Here is a 16258-nt window from a genome sequence, read left to right as displayed (position 1 = left end):
GTGTGTACAATCAGCTAAAGATAGCACCAGAAGGTTGGATGAACACAAAAGTCATGAGACTAAATGGGAAGCTTTTATGTTTCTTGTAATGCCATTCAGGTTATGTAATACTCAACAATATTTTAGCTATGTATGATGGAGATCTTCATTGAGTTTTAACATGTGGTAGTGATGTGTATGAACACACTTAGGACTGTCGAGGTATTTTTTCCCTCACTAGGAGGTTTTTCCCCCCGTGCATTGTATATACGCCCATCACTATAGGGCTAACTTATCTTCCCAATGTGCACTAATCATTATACTCTCTATTGTGTGCATTGAGCTTCTTCATCTTCTCCAAGCTATGTGTGTTTCCTTGCAACCCTATTTCTAGCAATTGGTATCAAAGCAGGTTGCATCCTCCCGGGCATAGTTGTAGCATCATCAGTACACGCCTGCTCACTTTCTCCTATTTGGCTGAGCTTTGGTGAGCGTCACTAGGTTAGTAAGTACTTCAAAAGGTTTGCTCAAAATCTTCATTCGGACTCATTTCAGCCTTCGTTTCCACTACAGACATTACTGCATAGGCAATTTTGTCCTTTTGTGCAAATTTTTTGCCACTGTAACTTTTTGCAAAACATGTTCGTACAATTTCTTTGGGTTGTTCCATATAGCATGTGTTGATTTTGCTTCATTTTTCCTCTTTTCGAGCAATTTTCACATCATGTGTAGCCACTCACCATGGCTGACAACAACAGAGACATTATCAAGATGTTCACTCCTGGCTGGATGGGGATAATAACCCAATGTGGGCTTATATGATGCAACATGTCCTTGTGTAAAAGGGTGTTTGTAATGTTATGTAGGGCTTTGATGTACGTACGACTTTTGTGGATACATTCTCTATTGAGGATGTTGCAGGATTTGGTGGCAAGATTGTTGTTGTCAGAGTTGTCTTGTATGCGGATGAGCAGTCTCATTGGGATGTTAGAGATGCACAAGCTCATGTATTAACTACATTGTCTATGAAATGTACTATTACTCCTCACATTTGTTCAATGAAATCAGTAAAACATGCCTGGGATATTCTGGCTGGTGTTTATGCAAGTCGCAATGAGGCTAAAATTCCTTGCTGCATAAAGAGATAGAGCCAAATATTATGCATGAGGAAGATGACATGGACACTTTTCTTACTAGCATCAAGGATATCAATGAGCAACTCATTTCTACTGGCATATCATTTATGATAGTTCACTTGTGCAAACTATTCTTAATGAATTGTGAGATTCTTACCAGAATTTTTTTGTAGTTTTTGGAGACTTATGACCCAGAAAAATCATGATGTTGTCAAGTTCGATGCATTATGCACATTGTTTTGCAATAGTCACTTTCAAGAAAGAACATAGCTAAACAGTGTGCAACTGAACAGGCTTGTTCCGTTTCTTTGCTGCTCAAAGAAATGGTGGTAACAACAAAATACCACTTCTCATGATTCTTCAGCGAGTGGAAAATCGCCAGCTCCTAATGATTTTGCTAGCAGCAGGGTCTTGGAATTTTGATGAAAATGACAAAAAGAAGATGTGCTATCATTAGTGCAAGGCTAATGATCACTTGATAAAGCAATGTCCTAAATTGAAGGTAAAAGAGGCCAAGAAGAAAGAGGTGGTTCCAATATAAATCCAACTATTGTAGAATCTTTTGTGAAAGGATATTGTGATGCTAATGTAGATGTAGAGTGGGCATTCAATGCAAAGTGCACTTATGATCTGTATGTCCATGATGCAAGTATGTCAATTGCTACAAATTCACATCTGTGGTACTTTGATAGTGGTGCTACAAAGCACATTACTTCACATCGTGACTTTCTCACCTCTCTCAAGTCTGTCCCTCATGGGGATACAATCACTTGTGCCAACAATGCCTCTTATCCAGTCAAGAGAGTTGGAAAGATTGTGCTAATAGTTGTGAATGGCAATTCTTTCACACTTGTTGATGAACTTTATGTACTTGGGATCAAAAAGAATCTTTTGTTTACATATGTACTTGTTATACTTGGTCTTGTTGTCAAATTCGTGGATGACGGATGTACATTTCAAAATATCAATTTTGTTGATGAAATGTTACATCTGGCATTTTATGTCATGGGCTATATAAGCTCACTTTGTATGAAAAGTGTGGGTAGAATTTTGCAAATGTATTTATAGATTTGAAGGCTATTATTAGATGCAAAACTATGCACATTTTGGGCATCTAAATTTTTCCAGTTTGCTACGTTTGCAAAAATCTGATATAGTTTCTTTTTAGCCGCCTCTTCAAAGCATGTTTGTGAAAGCTGTATTTTGGGTAAGATGAAATGCTCAAAGTTTCCAAAGGATGGTTCAATAAGGGCTACATGCAGGTTGCAACTTGTGCATAGTGATGTTTGTGGGCGTATGCAAACTCTATCCTTAGGCAATTACCTATCCAAAGTGTTCTTGTGCTTCAAGCAATTTTTGGCTATGGATGAAAATGTCTCTAAATGTACTATGGACACCCTCCATTCCAAATCAAGGAGGGGCATTTATGTCTCATGAGTTTAATGCATTTTTGGCTAGTTGTGGAATAAAACACCAATGTATAGTACCCTGTACACCTAAGCAAAATGGTGTTGTTGAAAGGAAAAGCAAGTTGCTTACAGAAATGGAAATTGTATGGTCAAGAGTCAAGTGTTGCCACATTTTTTTTGGCTTGAGGGTGTCATATGTGCTACTTATGTACTCAATATAGGTGTCCTACAAAAGCTTTGTAGTCTATGACTCTTTATGAATCATGGCATGATAAAAAGCCATCTATCGATCACATGCATGTTTTTGTTTTTTTACCTTATGCTTTGGTGAAACAAACATAGCACACAATATCGGATGATAAGGCTATTAAATGCATTTTTGTTGTAGTACTGAAAGCAAAGGTTACAGGTTATACCATTTGCAAACAAAACATATCTTGGTTTCACAAGATGTTGTGTTTGTGGAAGATTTTGTTTAGCCTTTGTTATCATGTACACAAGACAATAATGTAAGCTCACCGGACATTTATGACACATTGTTGCCTCTTTTTAATGGTGGAAACTTGAATGAGGCAAATGTACCTATGGGAAGTTTTGAAAATGTGATGGATCAGCCTATTACTAATGTAGATGTACATGATGTACTTGATGTGGAAAAGGGCTGACAATAAAGAGGTTAGAGGTATGCCAAAATGGCTAGTGCATAATTTGCATGACATTAAATTGGATGCACCTATGTCTAGTCATACACATTCACGTTATTGCCATGGATCTTATGTGTCAGATTGTTTTGCTTTAGTTGTTTCTAGTTTATGTGATGAGGAGGAACCTCTTTCTTTTTATGAAGCACAAAATTCAAAAAATTGGATGGCTGCCATGCAATCCAAATACGATGCACTTATAGAAGATGGCACATGGACTTTATTTGATTTGCCTCCTGGTAAAATTACCATTGGTACCAAGTGGGTTTTCAAGTTGAAATGTATGCCGGATGGTGAGATTGATCACTATAAGGCTTGACTTGTTGCAAAAGGTTATTCACAGCTTATAAGCGGACTATTGCTTCCATTTTTCTATGACTACTGTTCATTTTCTAAGTACATTGGAAGCTCACTTTGGGTGGGATGTACATCAATCAGACATTGTTACTACTTTCTTGAATGGTGAAATATTTGAGGAAGTCTATGTAACACAACCTTGCGGTTTTGTCGAGAAATGACAAGAAGATAAAGTGTGCAAATGAGAAATATTTGTATGTGTTGAGGCAGTCTTCTCGTGCTTGGTATCAAAAAGATGACACTCATATGGTTAAAAGAGGCTTTTGTAACAGTCAAACTAAAAGCACTTTGTATGTAAAGTGTGAGGGTGATGTATTCTCATCCTCGTTCTATACGTAGATGATTTGCTAATTATTGGTTCGAATGAGACACACATTGCTAAATTCAAGGTTGATTTGAATGCTACTTTTAAGATGAAAGTCTTGCGGCATTTTCATCATTACTTGGGTATACAATTTAAGCAGTGTGATAATAGTATTGCCTTGTGTCAAACAAGCTACATAGAAACATTACTATGTAAATCTGGACTTGAGGACTACAAACCTATTGCTACTCCAATGGAAACAAGCTTGAAATTGAGTCTTCATGATGTTGATGATCCTCCTGATGTCAATATTATCAAATTGTTGTTGGATGTCTTATTATGTATGAAATACAAGGCTAGATATTCAGTTTGTAGTCTCATAAGTCAGTAAAATTTATGCATAGCCCACAGTCTAAGCATTGGCAAGTTGTCAAGAGGATTTTTTGCTACTAGAGTGGCACTTTACATCTTGGCTTGTTCTATCCCAAGGGGGGATCCTTGCCGCCAAATTTACATGATTTTTTTAACTCAAATTGGGCCGGTTGTTATGACACGTAAGTGTCCATGAGCGGTTTTTGTTCATGATCGGCAGTTCATGCATATCATGGTTGAGAGCAAGAAGCAACCCAATGTGGAACCTTCAATTTGTGAAGCTGAGTATAGGGAAGCCTTCACAGTTACGGTTGTGTGTATGGCTCAAACGTCTTATGGCTGATTTGGGTGTTGAATAGGACACTGCCAACATCATCTACACTAACAGTCAAAGTGCATTGAGTGTTGAGAGGAACCCAATTTTTCATGGTCACACAAAGCACATTGAGGTGCATTATCATTATGTCAAAGAGAGACTCTCAAAAAATTAGTGAAATAGCTCCGATAATTATAAGATAATTCTGGGAGCACAATAGTACCACCACGAAGTTAAGATAGAAATATCTCACTTAGATATTTATCGAAGATATTTACTAAACCCAAAAATCTCTCTTTTTGGGTAAAAGCAATAAAAGAGATTATTCAATTAATTCTCTAATCGATTAAGTATCCTTTTATAAGGCTATCACTGTGGCTCTGAAGAGGACCCGGAGAAATCCTCGGTCCCATGAGACCAATACAACTCACAAAAGGGCTAAGGCGTCCCATGACCATGAGGCCGGGTCTAGTAGAAGGCATACGGAGGAGAGTCTTCAGGCGCCAGCGCGGCAACAGATGGCCGATCAGTCCCAAGGGGGTTTCCTAATATTCAATTAAGTCTTTAAATAGTTTAGAGAGATCAGCTTGGCTTATGGGCCGACACAAGACAACCTTGTAGATTTTTTCACAAAGGCATTGCCTTACATGCGAAGTTCAAAGCTTTTTGCAAAGCTTTGTGCTTGCTTCCTTATGTGGATTGATCATCTACTCAAGGCATGGCACTTTCCTATACACAATGTGCCAGCTCTTCTTCACTGCATCACTCCGAGGGGGGATTTGTTACCATATATATATGTGGTAGTGATGTGTGTGAACACACCTAGGACTGTCGGGCCATTTTTTCCCTCTCTAGGAGGTTTTTTCCCCCGTGCATTGTATATACTTCCACCACTCTAGAGTTAACTTTATCTTTCCATTGTGCACTAATCAATATACTCTATGTTGTGTGCCTTGAGCTTCTTCATCTTCTCCAAGCTGTGTGTGTTTCCCTGCAACCCTATCTCCAATAGACTTCAAAATGTTGTCAATTGAAGACATGCATCTCCTGTTTTGTAAATGATATTTGAGAGATGCATAGAGGAAAGGATTTTTTTGAATTTCTTCAAATCAGTATTCATGGTCTAAAAGGGACAACTTTTGGGACATGTCAAATCCAAAAAGGGAACTCGTACTCATGTATGTAATACCCATCGAGGATGAGGAGCTACCACGTTTTTACCTAGCCCTCTATCCTAAGTATAATGAGTCGACTAAGATATGTCAAAATTATCAAATTGGGGAGTGGTATGAGCAAAGCAATGTGCTCTGGGTGGGCCTGCTAGAATGTACTGAATGAGATAGAACAGAAGACTGTTGTATTTGAACTTAAAGATGATCTGGTGGATTTTTCAGGAATGATGACTCAATGGAGGGTCCATATTAGTCTACTAATCAAGCATATGAATGAGTTGTTGCAACTCTCAATCGAGGCCTTCAAGATCCTTGAGAAAGAACTAGCCAGTAATACTAGCTATGGACCAAGCTCAAAGAGATGGTTGAATTTCTTTTTGAAACTCAAATAAAGGCCAACCAACTAGATCGAGCAATATTAATTCATAGTGCTTCAATTTGTCTTTATTTGGCCAAATCAAGGCTTACAAAAGGAAAGAAAACTTTGTATGACCCCGAGACCAAGACCAAAAATGCACTAACACAATACAAAGTAAGATGCTAACAGGACGCAAATGAGAAATTAGAGTAGGAAAAAATCTACAAAATTATCTAGAAGGAGAACATTGCTTCCAGTTCTCTAGGTCACATTGAGCTAGGGGTCCTTTAGACGCCACCCCAAAATGTTCAAAAGGCTACCCTAAAGAAGGCTCCAGATAAACAAAAGTGCAAACACTAACATCAACACTTTGGAATATACCACAATTCAAACAAAGGGGAGGACGATGTAGATAGTGGCAACTATCCCTATAGAAGTGTCAATACATAGTTAGGTTACCAATAGTAATTATCGAGCAGTACTTGTACAATGTCAAAACCTAGTATGGGCACCTATAAATAGGACCCTCTACTTTCACTTTGGGCTGTCATTTGTCTGTCACTTTGCGGCCGCTTTGTATATTTGTCAAGCTATTGCTCTAGTTATCAATTGAGCTCTATTAATTTAGCATCCGATGCTAGTTCAATTATACTTTTGGCTTCACTATCTGAATATATCAGTTTTAGTACCGGGTTGTCCAATATCCGACTCTCTTCTCTCAGTTCAATTTTCTATTTGGTTTCTCTATGTTCATTTAAAGTCTGATTTTGTTCATTCTATCTAATTTGATCTTACATTTGACTCTGAAGTTCTAACCTATAATAATTTTCAAGTGATGAGCTAATTCCACAAGCCATATGTTGATCACTTGAGCATTTTTGTTTGTTTTGCTTATACTCTAGTGCCGCAATAGCAACATATAGAAAATTGGATGATAAGACTGTTAAATGCATTTTTTTTTGTTACAATTTTGAGAGCAAGAGTGACAAGTTATATCACTTGAGTCAAAATGTATCTTGACTTCTTGCAATGTTGTTTTTGTAAAAGATGTAGTTCAACCCTTGTTGTCATCTACTAGAGAGAGAGGGGTGTAATCTCAAATGACATTTTTGATACCTTGTTGACTCTCTTTTCACTTGTGAGAATACAAATGTAAGTCAAAATGAGGAAAATATTCAGCCTACACAGTCACAGATCATCCTACTTCTAATGTAGATGTAAATAATGCACTTGATGAGGATAGGGCTGAAAGTGACAAAGCTAGAGGTACGCCAAAATGGATGTGCATATTTTGTGTGATAGTAAATTGGATCACCTTTGTCTAGTCGGGACTCGTTTGGATTCTCATCATGCTTCTTGTGCATGAGATTGTTATGCTTTGGACGTGTCAAGTATGTGTGACGAAGTTGAGCCCCTTACATTTGATGGAGTACAAAATTCAAAATATTTGATGGCTGCTATGCAAGATGAATATGATGCACTTATCTAGAATAATACTTGGTCTTTATTTGAATTCACACACGGTAAGAAGGCCATTGGTACAAAGTGGATTAATAAATTGAAACGTAAGCTGGATGGTAGTCCATTGGTACAATATTTGGATGGTTGCTATGCAAGATGAATATGATGCACTTATCTAGAAAAATATTTTGTCTTTATGTGACTTTCCTCACGGTAAGAAGGCTATTGATACAAAGTGGATTTATAGAGTGAAACATAAGCCATATGGTAGTGTTGATCGTTACAAGGCAAGGCTTGTTGCTCAACAAAAGGGGATTGATTATGAAGAAAATTTTGCTCCCACTTCTCGTATGACTATTGTTGTTTCATTTGTGCATTGGCAGCGTATTTTGGATGGGACATACATCAATCAAACATTAAAATTTCTCTCTTGTATGGTGACTCGTATGACAAAGTGTATGTAATACAACCTCGTGGTTTCTTCAAGAAAGGATAAGAAAAGAATGTGTGCAAATGTAATAAAGCAGTGTATAGTTTAAACCAATCTTCTCGTGCTTGGTATGAGAAAATGAAAAATTATTTGATTGCACGTGGCTTTTCAAATAGTTTAATTGAGAGCACTTTGTATGTAAAACATGTCGGTGATGTATATCTTACCATTGTTGTATATGTGGATGATTTGCAGTTTATTGGTCTGAATGAGACACATATTTTTGGATTTAAGCCTGATTTGAATGCCACATTTGAAACATCAGATTTAGGGCTTTTCCATCATCATTTGGACATTGAGTCTAAGCAGTGTGATGAAGGTATTGCATTATGTCATACAAAGTATATTCAAACTTTATTAATACTCGTTTGCAAGCCAATTGCCGGTTTGAAGTTACTTCTACATGATACTAGAGATCATGCAAATGTTACCCTCTACCAGATAGGTGATGGTTGTCTCATTTATGTATGCATTACAAGGCCAGATATTCAGTTTATACTTTCACAAGCGAGTAGATTTGTGTGTAGCCCAAGGTCTAAGGATTGGTAGGTAGTAAAGAGGATCTTTTGCTACTTAATTGACACTATACATCTTAGTTTTCTAATCCCAATGGAGGATCGTTGTCACCAGATTTACATGATTTTTTATAATCAAATTGGGCTTGTTGTTGCTACTTGGTTGCTATGACACACTAGTGTCCATGTGGGGTTTTTGTTTCATGCTCAAGATTTCATGCATATCTTGGTTGAGCAAAAAGCAACCTATAGGATAGGGAATCTTTCATAGCTATTGTTGAGTGTGGGTGGCTTAGATACCTTATGGCTGATTTGGGAGTTGGACAGGAGTCTAGAACTCTCATATACACTCACAGTCAAAGTGAATTGGCAGTTGCAAGGAACCCAGTCTTTCCTCCTTGCACAAATCATATTGATGTACATTATTAGCATGTCAGAGAGAGACTCTCAACTGGAGAGATCAACTTGGCTTATGTGCCACTACATGAAAACCTTGCAGACTTTTTCACAAAGATATTGCCTTGTTAAAAGTTCAAAGCTTTCTATAAAGCTTTAGGCTTGCTTCTTTTTGTGGATTGATCATGTCCATAGGACATGACACTTTCCTGTAATCTATGTGCCAAATCTTGCTGACCATATCACTCCTAGGGGTATTTTTTACAATGTATATGGTAGTCATGTGTGTAAACACACTTTGGACTGTCGAGGCACCTTTTCCCTCACTAGGAGGTTTTCTTCCCTGTGCTTTGTATATACGTCCATCACTTTAGGGATGTCTTATCTTGTATTTTCATACCAAGTAATACATTTTCTATTGTGTGCCTTGATCTTCTTCTCCATCTCCAAGCTATGTGTACACTCTTGCAACCCTAACTCTACGGTTAAGCAGCGTCGTGCTCTCACATTCAATGATGATGATTGGGTTTTGCTTAAGCTTCCAAATGCTCGATTGCAACACACTACTTGTAGGAACTCCCAAGGTGAGAAAACCAAACATCAAAAATTATATACAAAGCTAGCTCATCGCGTTATTGTGGACCATTTCAAATTGAGGGAAAAATTCTTGTATGGATTATACGCTTAAGCTTCCATCCCATTGGGAAATACATAATGTCTTTCATGCCAAGTTATTATAGCCATATAAAGAAATCCCTCCTACAAAACCCATATATGAAGATCCTCTTGAATTTGAAAAACACTCCAACCAAAAGTCATCTTACGACATGAAGATAATTACCTTCGTAGCGAATTTTTTTGCAAAGTATTTAGTTAAGTTTAAGAACTATTCTTTTGATTATGCAAAAGGTATTATGGAGTCCTAACTTAAGGATTCTCTCTCCTTAGTGAGGATTGCAATCATACACATAGATTGAGTAAAGAATAAAACATCGAGGTATAAACACATTTCTCCATTATACCTCATAGTCAAAGACGACTATGATGTAAGGGCAGGGTAATGCCATCAAATTTAAGTTTTGACAAGTTTAAATTACTCAAAAATTATAAAATGCCATTTTGATCGCCTAAAGATATTTTAGAGTAATCAAAATGAAAATTTGATGATAAACAAGTCATTTAACACTAAAAGTCATTTTCATCACTTAACACTAGGGCTATGTGAACTTGAGCCACTTTTATGGCTATAAGCAACGTTTTTGTAGATTCTTGTTCTCATGGACCACAAAAAACCTCATCAAAACCTTTTAGGAATTTGTTCTCAAGGCATGTATGAACTTTAAAAAAAACAAATATAAATAATTTCATGTGAAATTGCTATTTTTTAAGAGCCATCTTTTAGGTACAATCGAACAAAACTTGCTCAAAAGTTTTGATATCCCATGTAAACCCCTTAAAAACCTTCAAAGCACATTGAAACTTTTTGTTGAAAAATACATGGATATGTATATAATAAGAATCTATGCTTATACTATTTTTAGAAAAAAAAAACTATCGACTTATCTTAGGCCTCAAAAACATATATGTTGTTGAATTTAAAAGCCAGTTTTGTGGCTTCTTACTATTTTTAAAAAATTATTTTTTTTCTATTTTACACTTTTTTGGAATAAATGGTATACTAGAATTTTCCTCTCTGTCATGGGACCTCAATGATATTCTATGATCACAATTTCTTGAAAAATAGAAAGTCTTAGAACCAATTTTATAGAATGAGGTGTCAAGCCACTATTGTGGCTCAAGCCACTTTAGTGGCTCAAAGACAAACCTAGTGTTAAAGATATTTTGGAATGATCAAAATTAAAATTTGATGTTAAACGAGTAGTTTTGTGTCTTTATCCTAGAGAGAGAAAATATTTATATTTGATTGAACACACGTTACAGAGTAAGCGAAAATAGTAAGTCCAAGGCTAAATTGATAAAGAACTTAGAAGATTTACAAGCTGCTAAAATTCATTTAAAAAATTCCAATGGATTCTTTTGGGAACAAAAGAACTTTAAAATGCCCTGAGAGTCAAGACGGCAGTTTTAGTATCAAAGAACCCCCTTATGAATAGAGGGATGGGTAGAAAGATGTCAAAAGCTCAAAGAGGAAATAATGATGTGGGAAATTATTTAAGAAATCCAACATTAATGTTTGGGATTAAATCGAGCTCAAAATGACCTCCGAACTTTGATTCCAATATTCTAGGAGCAATATGGCAAATACACGAGAATGTGGGATGTGAAAATGGGCTTTTGATAAGTACGTTCGTCATCGCTTATGATAAGTAGATTACTCTATATCAACATGGGAAGGAGAGGTTGACCCAAAAAGTAGGGAGGGAGGCCTAAAGTGGGGTCAAAGGCTTGGTGGGCAAGCCTCCGGCTAAAACTAGTCTCACCTTTACAAATTATGTGTGTGTGTGTGTGCACGCGGATGCATGTGTAGAGCCTGCAAGCAGCCATGGAGAGTGTATAGGCACATCAAGAAGCTCTTCTTAAGCCGCTTAAATTCTTATTAGTAATTACCAATGTAATCTATTACGGCACAACGAAGAAGAGAGATACTGTTAATCCTCAAAGCTTTTCATTTAAGTTGTGTAAGCATGATTAGTTACTTGTCTTCCAATTCCCATCTCTCTTCTGCTCCGCAAGGCTACCTGATTTGCATGATTGGACGTCTTCAAGAGGAAGGTCCAAATTATAGGAGAAGATTGGGCAAAATGGAGCTTTCAATTCCACATTATGGGATGTTCTAAGTCTTCATAGAGCGCATTAATTATCCAAGAGCTTAAAAAATTCATGATTTATTTTGCAGACAATCATAATTTCTCTATTCATAATTGGAAAGTCCTTTCAAGAGGGGGTTGGCTTCATGAAATCCTGCCCTTTATACTGTGTTGATGTTAATTTTTGCTTCTTGAATATATCAATTGCAAGTTAGCTCAATTTGGTCACAAGTCAGATCCCCCCCACCCCCAAGCCCACACCCCACTGCACGTGTAATAAGAGTTTCCCTATGCGGAATTAGATGATGGTGCATTTGGTATTAGCTCCATCGGAGGCAGTTTCTCTATGCGAATGATGTTGCCATCATCAAACCCCCCCCCCCCCCATCTTCCCGCCATTGGTCGCCCTCCACCACCCTCGCTACTTGCTCTGCCCCTAGGGTAAAGGGGCTAACTTAAGGCCACCTAAGAGGAAACACACACTCCAAAAAGCACGCTAAACAGAATCGAGTGCTTAGACGCTCAAAATGAAGATTGAGATCGTCTCTACCAGCAGCAAAAATCTGGAATCAAGTTGCATTTATACAGCGAAGAACGCCCGCACAACATTTTTTATGTGTATAAAAAATGGGTGTAAATAGGAAACCAGAATGGAAGGGCATTTAGAGCCATTGTGCCAACAAGGCTTGAACCCAAGATCAAATGGCCACGATTGCAAGTTGGCTACATTGTCCACCCCAACTCTCACCCATTTGTGTTTCACAATGGGTCCGAAAGTGCACAAAAAAATTGGCCCCAGTAGTCCTCCTAAAGGGGGGTGGTTTTTTATTGGCCCCTTTACCCTACTCCTCTTCCTCTCTGTTCCCTTGCTTGCCCCCTCCCCGCTTTCACCTTCCTTCCTACCTTGCCAGCTTCTCACTTGCACAACAAGTTCTCAGACCCAAAGGACTCGTTGCGCACGCGAGAGAGAGAGAGAGAGAGAGAGAGAGAGAGAGAGAGAGAGAGAGAGAGAAGAGTATTTTAACGTCGTAGAAAACTATCCCAAGAGACCTTAGAGATCTATCTGACCAGAAGAGTTGAACTCAACACCTATTATGTTATGAGAGAGAGTAGGTTTTAATCGTTCGTCCTTTCTGCAGAAAAAATATTACCACCCCGTACGAGGACGATAACACATATAGACGAGGATGAAGAGGGAGACGCAGAGGATGATGAGGAGGAGGTGGCAGAGGGCAAGGACGGCCCCCTATCACAACAGCAGCAGCACCAGTAAGAGCAGGGTGAAGATGGGGAAGAACACGATATAGGTGAAGGCGATGACAACCTGGAAGAGGATACGGAAGATCATCAACCCAAGCCCACAAACAAAAGGAAGAGGTCTAATGATGACGATGAGAAGGGTGTCCCTCCTTCTGCAGGAGCACATTCCATGAAAGGCAAGGATGACGAAGAAGAGGATAAAGAGAACTTGGATGCTGACTATGAAAAATCTCAAGCAGTTGATAAAGAAAGAATACAGGCTACCATGAAGGCTCCTACAGAGCGTTGCTGGTTGTCCCATTTCCTTACCGAAAAATCCCATGCCTTGCTTGATTGACGCATAGAACCTCTCTCTCTCTCTCTCTCTCTCTCTCTCTCTCTCTCTCTATACGTGCCACCTTATGCCCTTTTTTTCCTCGAGGCCACAAGAGAATACATCTAGATTCGCATGTCCAAACTCGTAATGACGTACTTGGCTTGTTTAACAAGCCAAAAAGCTATGTAGAATGTGGAAGGCTGTATGTCAAACGGAAGAAAAGTGGTCTCCGTGATTTAATATATCTAAAGCCAAAAACCTGCTAAAAAACCTCATCAATGAAAATTTGCGTTTGGACGTCCCGAGGGATCCTGGTTAAGAATTTTCCCATGCCTCTTGGAGCACATCCACATGTGAAACCCCCCTTGTGAAGGCACCTTATTCAAAACATATCCTTTTCTGTTACAAAGTTTACTATCCCTGCTTCGTATTGCCATAGTTCTGCACATTACAATGGCTTTAATAATCTCTGTAATCATAGATCTTCCTATAAGACATATATCAGCTTACTGCAATGAGAGAATCAAGAGAATTAAACACGAGAACATCATATATTAGCCTAGCTGCACTGAAAAGAAGGAGTCTATATTCTTGAATGCTTGGCCTTCAGGTAAACAGTTTCGAGCACACACATCCCTTGAGTAATTTGCATTATTCTGAAGACATTCTCCTTCTTTTGTCTCAAGGAGTATTTGAATGACCCTCCCTATCTCCTCTCTTCCAATCAATCCGCTCTCTTTGCTCTCTGCAAAACCTAGTCCAACTTTCCACTCTTCAATGATGAGCTTGGCATTTAAGAATTGGTCTGCTGAAAGTGGTAAGCAAAGCATAGGTAGACCATGGCTTAAGGCTTCTAGAGTAGCATTCCATCCGCAATGAGTGAGGAAGGCACTGATGGATGGGTGGGAGAGGACTTTTAATTGAGGGGCCCAATGTGTCACGTAGCCCCTGCCATGACTTTTAGATAACAAATCCTCGGGGAACGTTGCAGATGGAGCATCCTTCACATGGTTGGGACGGAAAACCCAGAGGAAGCGATGCTTGCTGAAAAGAATGCCCGCAACAAGTTCCTCCAACTGAGGTAGAGTTACGGAGGCAAGGCTACCAAATGAAACATAAAGCACTGATAAATCTGGTTGCGAGTCTAGCCACAACATATGCATGCTTCATCCTCCTTCCAAAAGCTTGTGTTGGCCTCATCTTCAAGTGGCTCTACCGAAGGACCTACTGCATACACTGGTATGCCTAAGTCGACCTTCAGGGCTTCTTCTTCTACTTCTTTGAAGGTGTTGACAGCTATGGCCCGAGCTTTGCCTTTGGTCTCTTGCAACGACCGTAACCCAGATGTGTACCCAAATCCATCTTCTCCATTTTGTGTTACAAGATCTCGAACTTGAATAGTAGGTAGGCCGCGGAGCCCCGTCCTCAAGATATTGTCCTTCACTCTTTCTCTTGCTTCCAGTGGCTTTAAAACTGCACCCAACGATAATTTCTTCTCTGGAAGACACAGGAAAAGAGAGCACAACTAACAAATCCATTCACAAGTCTTTCCTCCCAGGACACCTTTAAGATATTCTTCAACAGAGAGTAGAGAAAGAAAAGAATACCCTCTTCGACAGGCAGTGCTCCTTCTTGTATGTAGCTTGTAAGCAGCAGTTGGCTTTGACACGCAGTGTAGACAGCAATTCTGGGCAAGTTAAGTTTGTCGGCAACACTCTGCGTAAGAAGAGTCATGAAGAGGTCTGAGATGAGGCAGGTGATGGGCGGACGTTGTTGCTGCAGCAGCAGCTGCTCGATTTGAGGGGCGAGGCTGTTGATGGCACTGAAGAAGCACTCCAGTCTGCCCGCCCCAGCTGGTGCCAGGTATGGGCATGTGCTCGGCTCAGGCATGGCCATATGGATCCTCCTTATATCGAGCCTTATGCCCTCATCCTCTACAGCAGCAGCAGCAGCCGCCGCCCTATCACTCATCTGCGTCTCCGCATCATGCTGCTGGTCGTGGACAGCCGCTGACTGCTGCTGTGGAGTGATTATTTGGAGGAAGGTGATGGTGAAGCCCTGCTGGGCTGCCAGTCTCTTGCAAAAGCTCATCATGGGGTTGATGTGCCCTTGGGCCGGCGCCGGCACCGCCAGTGCATGGTGTCTCCTGGGTTTTGTTGCTGCTTCACAAGCCATGGCAACCTCCACGTTTTCACCGATAAGTCATGAGGACTTCCATGAGAGCATTCAGCAACACAGATTTCAGATTAGGTGAAGTGTATCTCCGGCATGGAGGTGGCAATGCAATAATTGCAAACCAGTGGGAAAGCAACTCTAGGGACTTCATGCAGAGTAACGGAGGTGGCGCTCAAGGATTGGTGCAAAGAAAATGTGAACCCTCTAGTGTTAGCGTGTAAACGGAAAGAGAAACGAGTGCCTCTGTACTCTTGCATGAACCACACCGTCGGAAGGAAGAACTATTATGCCGTCGAAAACACCTGTAGAGATTTATGAAAACCCTTCAACCATGGAACACACTCGAAATTAGGAGAAACAGAGGACATCATAACAAAGCTTGTCTCGTGGAGATGTCTGTAGAGTGTCCATAGGCAAAAAACAGATGAAGGATGAAAGAGTTATGGCCACTCGAAACCGGGCGTGTACTCTGTCTTGCTAAAAAATGAGCTATTAAAATGTTGCAGCTATTAAAATGGGAGCTTCTTTATCTTTTATCCCCAACAATTTTCTCTCTCTTCTTAGCCAACAAGGCTCTCTCTCAAGGCGTCTTTTAATTGGCTCATTTTAGGTTTTTTTTTGGCAAAAAATGACGTGTCATTTAATTGGCTCATTTTAGGCCTTTTTTGGGTTAAAAATGAGGTGTCAGTGACTCTTTGACCAAGGGAATGGGGTGGAGGTAAGTGACCGGGGACCAAAAGGAGTGTCCAAACACCTGCCTAGCTGAGTGTGAA

At 39.4% G+C, this 16258-nt stretch overlaps 1 pseudogene across 1 annotated transcript; it reads right to left on the bottom strand.

The window, feature by feature from the left end:
* Positions 1–13833: 13833 nt before the first annotated feature.
* Positions 13834–15653, bottom strand: LOC147449913 (UDP-glycosyltransferase 76C2-like; annotated as a pseudogene). Its single transcript, XR_015189487.1, has 2 exons — positions 14918–15653; positions 13834–14807 (listed from the first exon to the last, which is right to left on the bottom strand). The product of XR_015189487.1 is annotated as a UDP-glycosyltransferase 76C2-like (transcript).
* Positions 15654–16258: the final 605 nt, after the last annotated feature.

The sequence above is a fragment of the Adiantum capillus-veneris genome, chromosome 10, assembly GCF_014529385.1.
Source record: "Adiantum capillus-veneris isolate H3 chromosome 10, ASM1452938v2, whole genome shotgun sequence".
Taxonomy (NCBI): Eukaryota; Viridiplantae; Streptophyta; class Polypodiopsida; order Polypodiales; family Pteridaceae; genus Adiantum; species Adiantum capillus-veneris.
This window is presented reverse-complemented; position numbering and strand designations above follow the sequence as displayed.